Source organism: Mastomys coucha, unplaced genomic scaffold (assembly GCF_008632895.1).
Source record: "Mastomys coucha isolate ucsf_1 unplaced genomic scaffold, UCSF_Mcou_1 pScaffold18, whole genome shotgun sequence".
NCBI classification, from domain to species: domain Eukaryota; kingdom Metazoa; phylum Chordata; class Mammalia; order Rodentia; family Muridae; genus Mastomys; species Mastomys coucha.
This window is the reverse complement of record NW_022196900.1, coordinates 113,485,239-113,497,738: the sequence shown is the minus strand read 5'-3', so window position 1 is coordinate 113,497,738 and position 12,500 is coordinate 113,485,239. Positions and strand designations below refer to the sequence as shown.

Sequence of the window (12,500 nt, the reverse complement as noted above, 5' to 3'; positions counted from 1 at the left end):
GTTGCTCTCGGGTCGCTCCTTGTAAACTCCTCTGCCAGACTGTCAGCCAGCAATGACCCCCACGCCACTCCCCACGCTCTGGGCTGTTCTTCACTCAAATAGTTGTTTTCTTCTCTGTACAGTCTTTTGGATTTCACAAAGCCTCATTTATCAATGGTCTTCTATGGGAGGAAGAGACAAGGGACGGAAAGCGCAGTCAGCTTACTGCTCTCTGCAGTGCCACGGCGCCACATGCTGAATTAGAGTGTTCTGAGCCCCATCCTGGGAGTTGAGAGTCACCTACCTGCCTCCACACCAGGCTCTCCTCCATCCCTCCTGTAATCTTTTCTGGCTACCTGAGACTCCCTGGGGGGAACCTTGCCGGGATACCAGGTACCTAGGAAAGTTAGCACAGCCTCTCCACCAGCCAGCTCCAGCATAGATGCCTTGGACATCTCGACAACCAGGGTCAGGGCCTGGAGTAGGCAGGGCCTGGGCAGGAGACCCACAAAGGCAGGCTTTGACAGCCTGCTCAGGGTTGCTGTATCTACGAAGGGCTGTTCTAGTGTCCCTGCCCAGTGGCAGCTGCCAGGTCCATCCCATGGGGACAGCAGGGATTCTAATTGCTCACCTGCTGCTCAGAGTCTCTGCCAGCCCTGGAGGGGTGGGTGTCTGGGGAAGCTGTGCTAATTAGGCACACAGTCCATCCCTGTAGGGGCAGTATGCATGGTGTACACTTTTCAGCGAGCCCTTCTCAGAAAGTAAGGAAGCTCCATTCTCCCATTCTAAACTCTATCCCAGACCTTAGGAATGACTTCCTAACTGTCACCTCCTCTGGATTTAGCTAAACCTGTGGACTTGGGGTTTGAGCCCTCCGGGCTCACCCATTGATGTCTATCTACCTTCCGGGTAGAGACTGCCTTGCTTAACCACAGCCCTGGTAACTCTCAGCTAGCTGACCTATGGGAAGCCTCGGTCCTTGTGGGGTTTGAGGAGAGCATCTGAGGTACCAGGTTGGGAAGAAGACAGTAAGATCTTCAGGGTGCCTCCGCCAGCAGTAGAGGGGGGGTCCTCACAGTAGAGAGGGCGGTCTCAGTTTTGCAGAGATCACACAGCAGCCCTTGCTAGATGCCTGAGGGACACAAAAGGGAGTTCCCCAGTGGCAGTGGGTACTTCCTGGTATCTGTGCCGCCTAGGCCATGAGCAATAAGCAGCCAGTCATACCATTCATTTTCCAAGCTTTCATTCTCTGGGGTCCCCGAGACTCCTTACCACACAGTACAGACTAGATTCAGCTCCTGCTCGATAGAGAAGGAGGCTCTGCTGGTGATGGTCATGTAAGTTAGAGATAGCAGGTCCCTGATCTGCAAGACTTGGATTAGACAGTGTGGCCCCCCTCCTTCTTGCCACCACTGGTCTCCATCTCCCCGTGGTCAACCACCATCAACAAGCCTAATTACAACAGCCTCCTGGCACTTTTTCTTTTGGAGTAAGGCATGCTCCGGCTTGCTTCTGGGCCCTTAATTTTTGATCAGGGACACCTCCTCAACTAATTATTTGGCAGTAATGAGGGAGGAGAGATGAAGTTGCGAAAGCGTCCCTGAGCTTATAGAGAGAAGCTGCAAATTAAAATACGAGGCATCGGTAAACAGGGCGCTAATTGGATTAATTCGAAAGTGATAGATTGGGATAAGAACAGAGAGGAAGACCACAGGCAGTTTGAGGTCAGAGTAATTCCAGGAGCGTCTCCCAGACTTCCTGTGATAGATGTGAGCCTCAAAGTCCGAGAGCTACAGACAGGGTCTGGCCTTGAAAGTAAGATGTGTATGCAAAACACATCTAAGCCATTCATGCCCGCAAACCACCTGGGATGCATGGCCGTTTCTGTAAGCCCTGCCACACTATCTGAACCTTGAGTCATTTTTGGAAAGACCAGAACTGCAGTCCCAGGCAGTTGTGAGCTGCCTGGTATGGGGGCTGGGAACTAAGCTCCCGAGTACAGTATGTGGTCCTATGAGCATGCTCTTGACCTCTGAGCCATCTCTCCAGGCCCTCATTCTGATTCCCTTTGGTGCTATTTAGTGCTTTTGGATTCTTTGAATCTTGAGCCAAACTTATGCATGGGCTATCTAATGTAATTTCATTAAAAAAAAAAACATTATATCCGAAGGTGATAAAAATTATGGTGGGAACATTCCACTTCTGAACAGGCAGAGGTGGGCTGAACTTTTCAAGATAAGGGGAAATGTCTCCCCGTGTCCCAGTGAGCAGTGCTGTCTATCTATGGCTGCTTCGTCTGGTAGCTCAGGGAGGCGTCAGGTTTCTGTAGGGCATCTGAATGACCTCACAGACAAGATGTGCCTTGTCCCCTTCCCCTGGCCACAGTGATGCTTTATAGTCTGGATTAACTCTGGGATACTGGCCTCACCCAGCCCAGCCTTGGCTGACACCTAGGCTGTGGGATAGTTAATAGTTTTCATAAAATATTCATTTAGGGAGCTGGAGAGATGGCTCAGTGGTTAAGAGCAGTTCAATTCCCAGAAACCACGTGGCGGCTCACAACCACCTGTAATGGGATCCAATGCCCTCTTCTGGTGTGTCTGAAGGCAGCTACAGTGTACTCATATACATAAAATAGATAATCTTTTAAAAAATATTCATTTAGATAAGTAACATAGTATTTGAGTCATGTACATTTTTAAAATCATCAAGTTTTTATTCTTAGGATGAACCTTATCATATAACCACTACTGTACACTGTCTCGGTTCTCATGTTTCTTATGTGTATCAAAACTCACACTGAACAGTAAGTTCTTGGGCTGCAGAAGAGAATTATTTTTGCACCTGTCTCCAAGTCTATCAGTTCAACATAAACACAGGCAATCCTCAAACCATTTGTTATCATTCCATCAAGGGGATGATAGACGCACCCCTAGTCAGCTTCACCAGAGTAGGGGTGAGCCTTTGGTTCAGGAGCTTCCTGAATTTCTAAATTTAGAAAGGGAATTGGAGCTGGGGGAAGATAGTATTTCACTTAAGACTTTATTTACCCATCCTGTCCACTTATCTATCCCATGCATCTACCCATCCAACACATTCTCCCATCCATCCATCTACCCATTCAACACATTCTCCCATCCATCCATCCATCCATCCATCCATCCATCCATCCATCCATCTATCCATCCATCCATTTATCTATCCTTCCACCTATATCTTGATCCCACATGTCCATAAAGCCCATCCCATCTACCTATCTGTCCACCCATCTGTCCATCTATCCATCCACCCATCCACCCATCCATCCAGTCTATCCTTCTATCCACCTGTATATCCACCTACCCACACACCCACAAAACCACTATAAAAACATCCATCTCTCTTTCTCATTATTGAGTACCTGCTGTATACTAGGCCCTGATCCAGGGCTAGACAATTCAAATTTTATATGCTCAGCCTTCACCATTTTGTAATATCAGCTTGAAGCTGAGGGTTTAATTCTGTAGAATGCAGGCCTCTTGGAGGTCCCCAGGACATACCACAGCATAAGACACTCTGTGCAGAGCACGGTGCGCCAAGGACACCCGTGGCTCCTGTTGTTCAGGTGTAGGTTGGGATGGGTCCGGCAGTGGGGCCGGAGGGGCCGTGTTGGACCTGTGCCTCGAGGGACCATCAGCAAGCAAGCAGGGTGGCTTCCAGTGGTGGCCTAGGCACCTGTTCTCCGAGACCATTCCCTTTAACTTCTGGAAGACAGGAGAGGACAAGCTGAATGTACTGAAAGGCACAAAGGCGGACTATGCTTAGGATCACTGCAAAGAGTGCAAGCAGATGCTGCCGGAAAGCTCGGTCGGTGGATGCTCTGCCGGGGCAGATGAGGTGGGCATTGTTAAAGTCAGGAACTGTATGTTACATAAATCGATCCCTCAGTTTCCTCATTGGGGAAACAGAGGTAGTGACTCTTCATGCGGAACCAGTGTGACGGTTGCACTGTGGATAGGTGTGAGTGCTGAAATTCAAGCCAAGTGAGCAGCATCAGCTAGGACGTGGGGTGTCTGTCACGTTCTCTTTGTGACTCCTACATGCTCTCAGAACTTAGTGAGTCAAGGGTGAGAGAGCCAACAGCCCGGATGGAAGAGTCACATGAGACAAAGAACAGGTGCTCTGGCAACGTCAAGCAGGTTGGGAGGGTAGGGAGTCTTAACTGGACCTCCATCTGCCAACCCCCCTGGCCTTGGCTGTCAGTGAGCGAGGGCAGCCTCTGACCTCTGAAGGGCAAGGGTGTGTCCTCTGTTTCTCTGAGCAGGAGTTGGGCCTACAAAGGCAGCCTTTCAGTTTCAGAAATGAGTAAATATTGACACGAGGGCTTTGGGGGCCCTGGCCGTTGCCACTTAAGCACGATGCAGATATCTCTATTGGAAGCTCAGAGTGGCTATGGTTTGAGCTAGTCGGGCAAACCTGTTCCCTAAGGCAACCACGATCTAAGCGCCCCCTGCCCCACTCCCTGGAGTTCTTCCTCCTGCTTCAGGGATAGGACCACCCAATCATCCTGCATAATTAATCAGGCAACCCAGTGCTACCACGAACAGTAATTACACAGGTATTCCTAAGATGGGAGAACTGGGTGCTTGCAGTAGCTGAGAGGAATGGAAGCCAGTCCCTCCAGCAGCCTCTGTGGAGTGAGGGGAACCCATGCTCTCAAACCTTCATTCGGACCAATTAGCTCTGTTTCTCCACCCCACCCCCCCATCTTGTGTGAGAAGACACAGGGTTTGAAGCCACGAAGCCTCTGTCACCTCAGCTCTGTACTCACGAGCATTTGTGTATGTGTTCATTCACAAGCTCTCTCCGTTTTCCATGGAAATACACAGAGGATATCTTGAAAGTCCACACCTGGACACCATCTTTGGTCCTGTGTACGGTAAGTGTAGACCTCCAACCTTGGCCTCATTTGAGAGAGATGTACAGAAACACTCGTTGAATTCCCTGCCCGGTGCTGGGGTCAGCTACCGTCCTGTCACCTTAAAAGTTAAGCTACTGTTGCCCATCGCACAGTATATTTTACTGTCCAAACGGTTTCTTTTCCTTTGTATTTCCTTTCTCCAGTTAGTCCTCTCTGATCCCTCCCATCCCTCTTTGCCCAAGCTTCTCCACCCTCAACATTCCCCCGCTTTACTTAAGTTCTTTATACCTATGCTCTACCATCTCCCTGCCTCTCTAAAGGTCAGGTGTATGAGGTCACTCTCCCTGAAATGGCTAGGTGTGAACAGGACAGATTCCCTTGTAAGCATCAGAGGGAAATCCCATGATATAAAAATGTCTGCAGTGGGCGCTGGAGAGACCACTTCCATTAAGAGTGTGTACTGTTCTCTAAAGGGACCCAAGTTTGGTACCTACATTGGGTAGCTCAAAAACCACCCACAACTCCAGTTCCGAGGGACCTGACACTCCAGCCTCCAAAGGGATTTATACTCACATGCACGCATACTCACAATTATTACCTTTTAGCCTTAATAACGGCTGCAGTGGGATAGGAAGCTGGGAAGGTCAGGCCTGGAAACTCACTCGTAGAGAGGAAGCTCAGGAATTGCAACCTGCTGGCTCAGATTCCCTAGCCAGTTTCTACTGGATGTTTGTAAACCCCAAATTTGATGATGCTAACCTTTGCTCTATCAACTGAGCTACTTTAGATGTCTCTACTGGATGTTGTGAGCTTCTGATTTGATGATCTCATGAACTGAGCTATTGAACTGTCTGTTGGAAATGGTTTGCCTTCTAGAGACAGGGTCTCATTGTACAACTTTGACTGTCTCTGAACTCACTCTGCAGACCAGGCTGGCCTCAAACTCACAGAGATCTGCCTGCCACTGCCTCCCGAGTGCTGGGGTTAGCGGCGTGCGCCACCATGCTACCAGCAAGGGCGATGTTTTTGATGCTCTTAGCTGTGGGCCGTTCTCCTTGATACAGAGACAGGGTCCAGCCTGTACCAAGACAAAGGGTTTTGGGGAGACAAGGGAGCCTTCCCACTCCCAGAGTCTGCTTCTGCAAAACCTAAATGGCACACGATAGTTTACCACTACAGTGTGCTTACAACAAGAATATAGCAGGGTACTCTCAAAGCCTGTACACTAGTGGTTAAGAATATGAGGTAGGAATTATGAAGTTAGCACTCTGGCTGCTCATCATCCTGTGTCCATAGCAACTGGAGTCTGGTGTGTTATGAGCAGGGCAAAGGCGTGACTCCTTACATTTGTTTGTTTGTTTGTTTGTTTTGAGACAGGGTTTCTCTGTGAAGCCCTGGCTGTCCTGGAACTCACTCTGTAGACCAGGCTGGCCTTGAACTCAGAAATCCACCTGCCTCTGCCTCCCAAGTGCTGGGATTAAAGGCATGTGCCACCAGCACCCGGCGTGACTCCTTACATTTAAAAGACCAATTCTTAGCTGCCACCAGCGTATGAAGGCCTGTGCTGTTGAGATGACAGTACACAGGATTTATTCTGAATTGTTCAGGGGAGAACAAAAAGCAGGGAGAGAGATGGGCCCAAGGTGTAAAGGGGTCCATTGTACCATCCTCTGATGTACTGTTCATGCTTAGGCCCATCAACAGGGGGAGCAGACATTGTAGGGCTGCCCTCTGAGATTTTACCTCCCCAGCTGACGTTTCCCAGGTAGTGGGAGCCTGCCCTCACATTGGTCACCAGGAATAGGATCAAGAACAGATGCCAGCACAGTCCTGGTAAGCCTGGTAGCCAGTCCCCAGACCCAGGGCTCCCTGCCAGGCTCCACCCACTGGCTAGGAGCTGGCCACACAGGCCTCCCAGCTTCCGTAACTCCAATGTCATCACCTAGGCAACTGGACGCTGCCGCCACTGCCCTGCCACTGCAAGCCACCACGGGCCTCCAGCACCTCTACCCAAGTCTACTGACCCATCCAGAGCCCAGGCTCAGCAAAGGTAGGCAAGGGCTCTGCTTGACCCTCAGCTCTGAAATCAGGGTTCTGTTGCTGTCCTCCTTCCCCACAGGGCAACAGCCTCAAGGTTCCAGCAGGATAGGGAAGCCGCTCTCCACCAACTCACCTGGTAGCCCAGAAGTAAGCCGGCCTGCCACATAGGCAAGCTGGCGGCCCAGGCAGTCTGAAGAGGCACCGTATGTGATTCTGGTGGCACAAGGCAACATGGCATGACACTTTGGAAAGTCACCTGTACTGAATAGTCTACAGGGTCTCTCTGTGTCCCTATGCTATGACAGGTCAGGATGGAGACAAGGGATTCTGACATCTCCCAGAAGTGGTCCTGGCTTCTCCACAGCCTTCACTCCTTTGAATCACCTGGATTTCTCTTTGTTTCATGCCCAAGAGACACCAAACAGCTACTTGGGCCCTCCAAAGCTATGATTGGTCCTTCAGGATGCCTCCCCTGCCCAGAAGTCCAAGGCTATGACTGGTCCTTCAGGATGCCTCCCCTGCCCAGAACTCCCTGGCTCTTCCTAGCTCTCCCTCTGCTACTTAGTCTCAGAGCCTGAGACCGTCATAGCCTGAGACCCTCATAGCCTGAGACCCTCATAGCCTGAGACCCTCATAGCCTGAGATCCTTATAGCCTGAGACCCTATGTTACAAGACCATCATAGCCTAAGACCGTCATAGCCTGAGACCCTCATAGCCTGAGACACCCATAGCCTGAGACACCCATAGCCTGAGACTATCATAGCCTAAGACCGTCATAGCCTGAGACCGTCATAGCCTGAGATCCTCATAGCCTGAGACCCTATGTTACAAGACCATCATAGCCTAAAACCGTCATAGCCTGAGACCCTCATAGCCTGAGACCCTCATAGCCTGAGACCCTATGTTACAAGACCATCATAGCCTAAGACTGTCATAGCCTGAGACCCTCATAGCCTGAGACGTCCATAGCCTGAGACATCCATAGCCTGAGACTATCATAGCCTGAGACTTCCCCATAGCCTGAGACCCTCATAGCCTGAGACATCTATAGCCTGAGACACCCATAGTCTGAGACCATCATATCCTGATACCTCCCCATAGCCTGAGACCCTCATAGTCTGAGACCCTATGTTACAAGACCATCATAGCCTGAGACATCCATAGCCTGAGACTATCATAGCCTGAGACTTCCCCATAGCCTGAGACCCTCATAGCCTGAGACATCTATAGCCTGAGACACCCATAGTCTGAGACCATCATATCCTGAGACCTCCCCATAGCCTGAGACCCTCATAGCCTGAGACCCCCATATCCTGAGACATCCATAGCCTGAGACCCTCACAGCCTGAGATCCTATGATACAAGGGTCTTATGCCTACTGTGGATACTAACAGGGCCAACAAGAGAACACAGGGCCCTGCTGTGTCACACAAAGCTAGAGCTATTTCCTTGGTTCCCAAAATCTGAACTCCTAATGGACCAAAGCCCAAATGAGGAGGGTACAGTTGCTTTTCATTTATTATTTCCATTTCTATATGTATTTATTCATTGTGTATATATGTATGAAGGCATGTGAGTATATTTGGAGACCGAACTCATGTCATTGAGCTTAGCAGCTTGTGCTTTTAACTGCTGAGCCATCTCACCCAGCCCCTGGGGTACAAATGGTGAGTTTTGACCCCAGCAGCTCACTCCTGGGTCCGCCCAACCCTCCCTGACCTGCAAGGCCACGAGATCATACTATGCAGGTAATTCTGCCTCTGGTGTCTGTTCACTAGGCACCAACTTTGTGCTGTGCCCTTGCTGAGTTACATGGCTAAGTCTGTCTGTCCCCCATCTGAACACACATGGCAGCCAGTGCCATGAAGGTTGGGGAGCCAGAGGCCGTCCAGAGACCCCGAGGGGCGAGAGGCTGTCCAGAGACCCCGAGGGGTGAGGCTCTGCAGCTGTTCCTATCCTAAGATGACTAGGATATCAGGCAGCACAGGGCCTTTCCTCACAGCCCCAGGGCTGAGCACAAGGGGTTCTGACGTGTTTGGCATTGAACTCTACCAGGTTAAAAGCCACCCGGAGCCTTCTCCAGGAGTGGGTAACCCCTTGGAGAGGTGAGTGGGATGGGTTGTGCATGGAGAGGACACTTTCCAAATCCAAAACCAAATAGAAGCTGGGCCATGAAGACCCACAGGTGGCTGGATTGCAGACAGGACTGTTGGGCTCTTGATAACAACCTTGTCCAGGAATCTCCTGAAAGCCTTGTGTAGACCATCCATGCACGGAAGGTGTGACAGCCTACTTGAGGGACGAGGGGCTACAGACTCCACCCACAGGAAGAGATTCGGGCCTCTGAATTAGTGGCTTGTTGAAGGTCCTGATGTTGATCAGTCCAGAGGTCTATACACTCTAGGCTACATTACTGCCTGTGTCTCCAACATGGCCCTCATTTGCTCTACCTTCCCCCCTGGCCCTACCCCCACCCCTGCCCAGGTCTGCACCCCACAGCTCTGTCAGGGAGTGGGGCTGCCTGTGGAAGAGCTAGGGTCGTGACAACTCCCGTGACCTGTTCTGGCCACCTGGACACAGAATCTAGACAGACACCCACTCTGACTAGTTTCCTGTGTGCCCTGAGTGAGCAAATAAGATGCAGGACACACTCTCTGTACATCGAGGGGTTCCTGCTGTTTTGGGTGGGGATGTGGGGATCAGCATGCAGTGGTGTTCGCTTCCTTCAGTCTTGTCTGAGTTCCCACGTGGTGCCAGGTGACTTAGCACGGATGGGAAGTTTGGCCAACTTTTGACACCTTCAAGAAGCACAGGAGATGCTGGGTGACCGAGGGATGCAGGCTAGTCTTCCTCCAGCCCCGTCCCCATTCCCTGGTAGACGGACGGCCTGAGGGCAGGCAAGAGAAGGCAGCTGCTTAATGCTTCACATAGCACACCCTGTCCACCCGGGGTAGCTAAATTTGTCTTCCATCGCCAGTGCTTGGCTCCCTTGGCTTGGGGAGGAGGCAACAGCTGCCATCTGGACATCCAGGGCCACACCTGGCTATGGCACAGAATGTCCTGCTGAAGGATGGGGTTCTCTGGTGAGGTAAGGGCAGGGATCCAGCCAGTTTCCAGATGGGGTGAAACCAAGATGGTTGCCGCACTGGCCCTGAAGAGGGAGGTATTTCTACCTACATGGGGTGGGAGCTCAGCCTCTGCACAGCCTCCTCTTTCGGAGGTAGCTTGAGGGAAATGGGCTTCTGGCATCAAGGCCCCTGATGTGGCCAGGTTCTTGACTCTCTGAGTTTTATGTCTTTGCCACTGCCCAGATATACTGTCATTTCAGCAGAGATACTCCCTGGCCATGTCCCTGAGCCTGACCCTGCCCACACGAGGATCTCACGGGTGCTAGGGCCTTTTACATCTCCTGGGGGGAAAGCCACAGTGCTGAAATAGGCCCAGAGGGACCCTCCTGTGGTCACAACTAATAAACTTGGTACTTCTGATTTCAATTCTCCTGTCCACTTGCACAACCACTAGAAGGGGTGTGGAAGCAGAGACAAACCACAGTATTGGTCACATGTAGACATACCATAATAGAAAAGTCCCAGGCTGGATGAATTTCTCTGGGGATTTCCCTGCGATCTGAAGAAGACCCCTGCGGTAGCCAGGGGCCCCAGTGTCGTGTTGCTGAAGGGCCTGCCTCTGCTGTGTCTGGGCTATTATGTGGACAGCTTTGCTTTGGTTTCCATTAGGGAGGGGGGTGTTGGGCTCCTAGAAGGTGAGGGGGTGCATCCCCGTGGATGGGGTACCCCTTCCAGAACAGGCTCAGGATGATTATGGGCACCTGGTATATCATAGGAGGTGGCAAGGCTGGGGCTGAGCAGGGATGAGAGGGGATAGGGAGAGGGGGTAGCAAGGAAGGAGTCTCCCATCCTGTGTGACTGAGGTGTTCTATGTGGCCAAGTGACATCTGGGACACCTGTGTCTTCACCTCCAGTCAGGTGACAGGGCTGGGGAGAAAGTCTCAGACCCAGAGCTGGCCAAGACAAAGGCTTTCTTGAGGAGAAGCCTCTGGCTTTTAAGGGACAGTGATAGGAGAGGGGGGCTTGGAGAGCTAAACATAGAAGTCACATGTGTCCAGGGCTGTGGTGACAGGGCATGTTGGGGAGATGCTTGGGAGAAGGACCCGGCTGAGTTGGAAGCATGTGGGGACCAGGCAGGAGGTTCAAAGGGTTCCAAAGGTTCCAAAGCTTCAAAAGGTTCAAAGCTCTTGCTGGGAAGTTGAGACCAGTAACATGGTCAGGGTGAGGTGATGGGAGAATCAGAGACTTTCTTAGGGGCCAGAGGAAAGAGGACGGCCCTGGCAGACCTGCTTTGGCTCAAGCCCTAGCTGAAGTGCTGAATTACTTGGGCAAGTCCCTTGGGTCTCCAACATAATTTACTCATCTCTGATTGGTTGGGGGAGCTCCTCTAGTCTGCATAGGCCCAGGGGTCCTGGCGGAACTCTAGTTAGCATCTCTGGGCTCTCTCTGCGGAGGTCAAGGGGGCCTTCCACCACCCAGATGTGAGGATGGAACTGTTTCCAGCAGATGAAAATATCCATGGGACACAAGTCCAGTCAGAGCTACTGGAGCTCAGTGAGGAGCTGTGCTGTTGGCTCAGAGTTGGCTCGGTGGAGGAGCCGTGCCGTTGGCTCAGTGAGTGTCTGCTATCCCTGTGCCTTGCAATTACAGCCTTATTCTCCTCTGCATATCCTGGCACCACAGGCCTGGCTGATGCACCCCTGACTTACACGCTTGTTGGGACTTCGTGGGGTGCAGCAGGTGCTGAGGTCTGAGTTTGGCACAGAGCATCTTTAGCAGCTTGCTGTGGTCCTACTTCATGATGTACGCACTGCCAGGCCTGGAAGAGACTCAGCTCAGCAAAGGGAGAAGCTCATCTGAGGCTTTGAAGGAGCTGGAGGCAAGGCTAGGGCAGGACCAGAGGCAGCTCAAATCCCTGCCATGCCCACAGCCTGTGACCTGGCTGCTGTCAGAGCCTCTGACACAGTGGGCCAGGCAGGGCCAGGCCTCCTTGGTTGGTGCTTCTCCCTAAAGTCTTCCTCTGCTGATCCTGGACTTTCTGCTCCTCTCCTCACACCACTGGCTGTGTGTTTCCCTAGAAAAACTCAAGTCTTCATTAACAATCCAGGGCCAGTGAGATGGCTCAGTGGGTAGAGGTGCTTGCTACCAGTTCTGAAAACTCGAGTTCAATCCCTGGGACTTACAGAGCAGGAGGAGAAAACCGACTCCCGAAAGCTGCCCTCTGACCTCTGAGGTGTGCATCTGCACGCACACACATGTGCACATGCACAACGTAATTTTTTTTAAACATCTATGTTTCCCAACAGTGATTTTGTACTTTTTGATGTTGTTACAACCTCTGACAAATAGTTTCTCAAAACTGTTCTCTTTGCCATCATGACTTGGTGTTCCTAAGGACTTCCCATGCTTGTAATCTGTCCCCATGGTGTCTAGGCCTCCTTCCTCTGGTAGACACATCTCTAGGCTAAAGAGTATGGGGCCTATGGAGAGGGCTCAGTTGGTAAAGTACGTG

General features: G+C 51.4%; 1 protein-coding gene and 1 pseudogene across 3 annotated transcripts in view; one reads left to right on the top strand and one right to left on the bottom strand.

The window, feature by feature from the left end:
- The window catches only part of Tp73 (tumor protein p73), a 94,932-nt gene that overhangs the window by 26,629 nt on the left and 55,803 nt on the right, over positions 1–12,500 (top strand). The window contains exon 2 of one of the 3 annotated variants that reach the window (XM_031379672.1): positions 6,826–6,929. The exons of the other annotated variants lie outside the window; for them this stretch is intronic. The gene's annotated coding sequence lies outside the window, so the exon portion shown is untranslated. The remainder of the gene's footprint in view (positions 1–6,825; positions 6,930–12,500) is intronic. 3 annotated transcript variants of the gene reach the window in all.
- Positions 2,747–2,861, bottom strand: LOC116097340 (annotated as a pseudogene).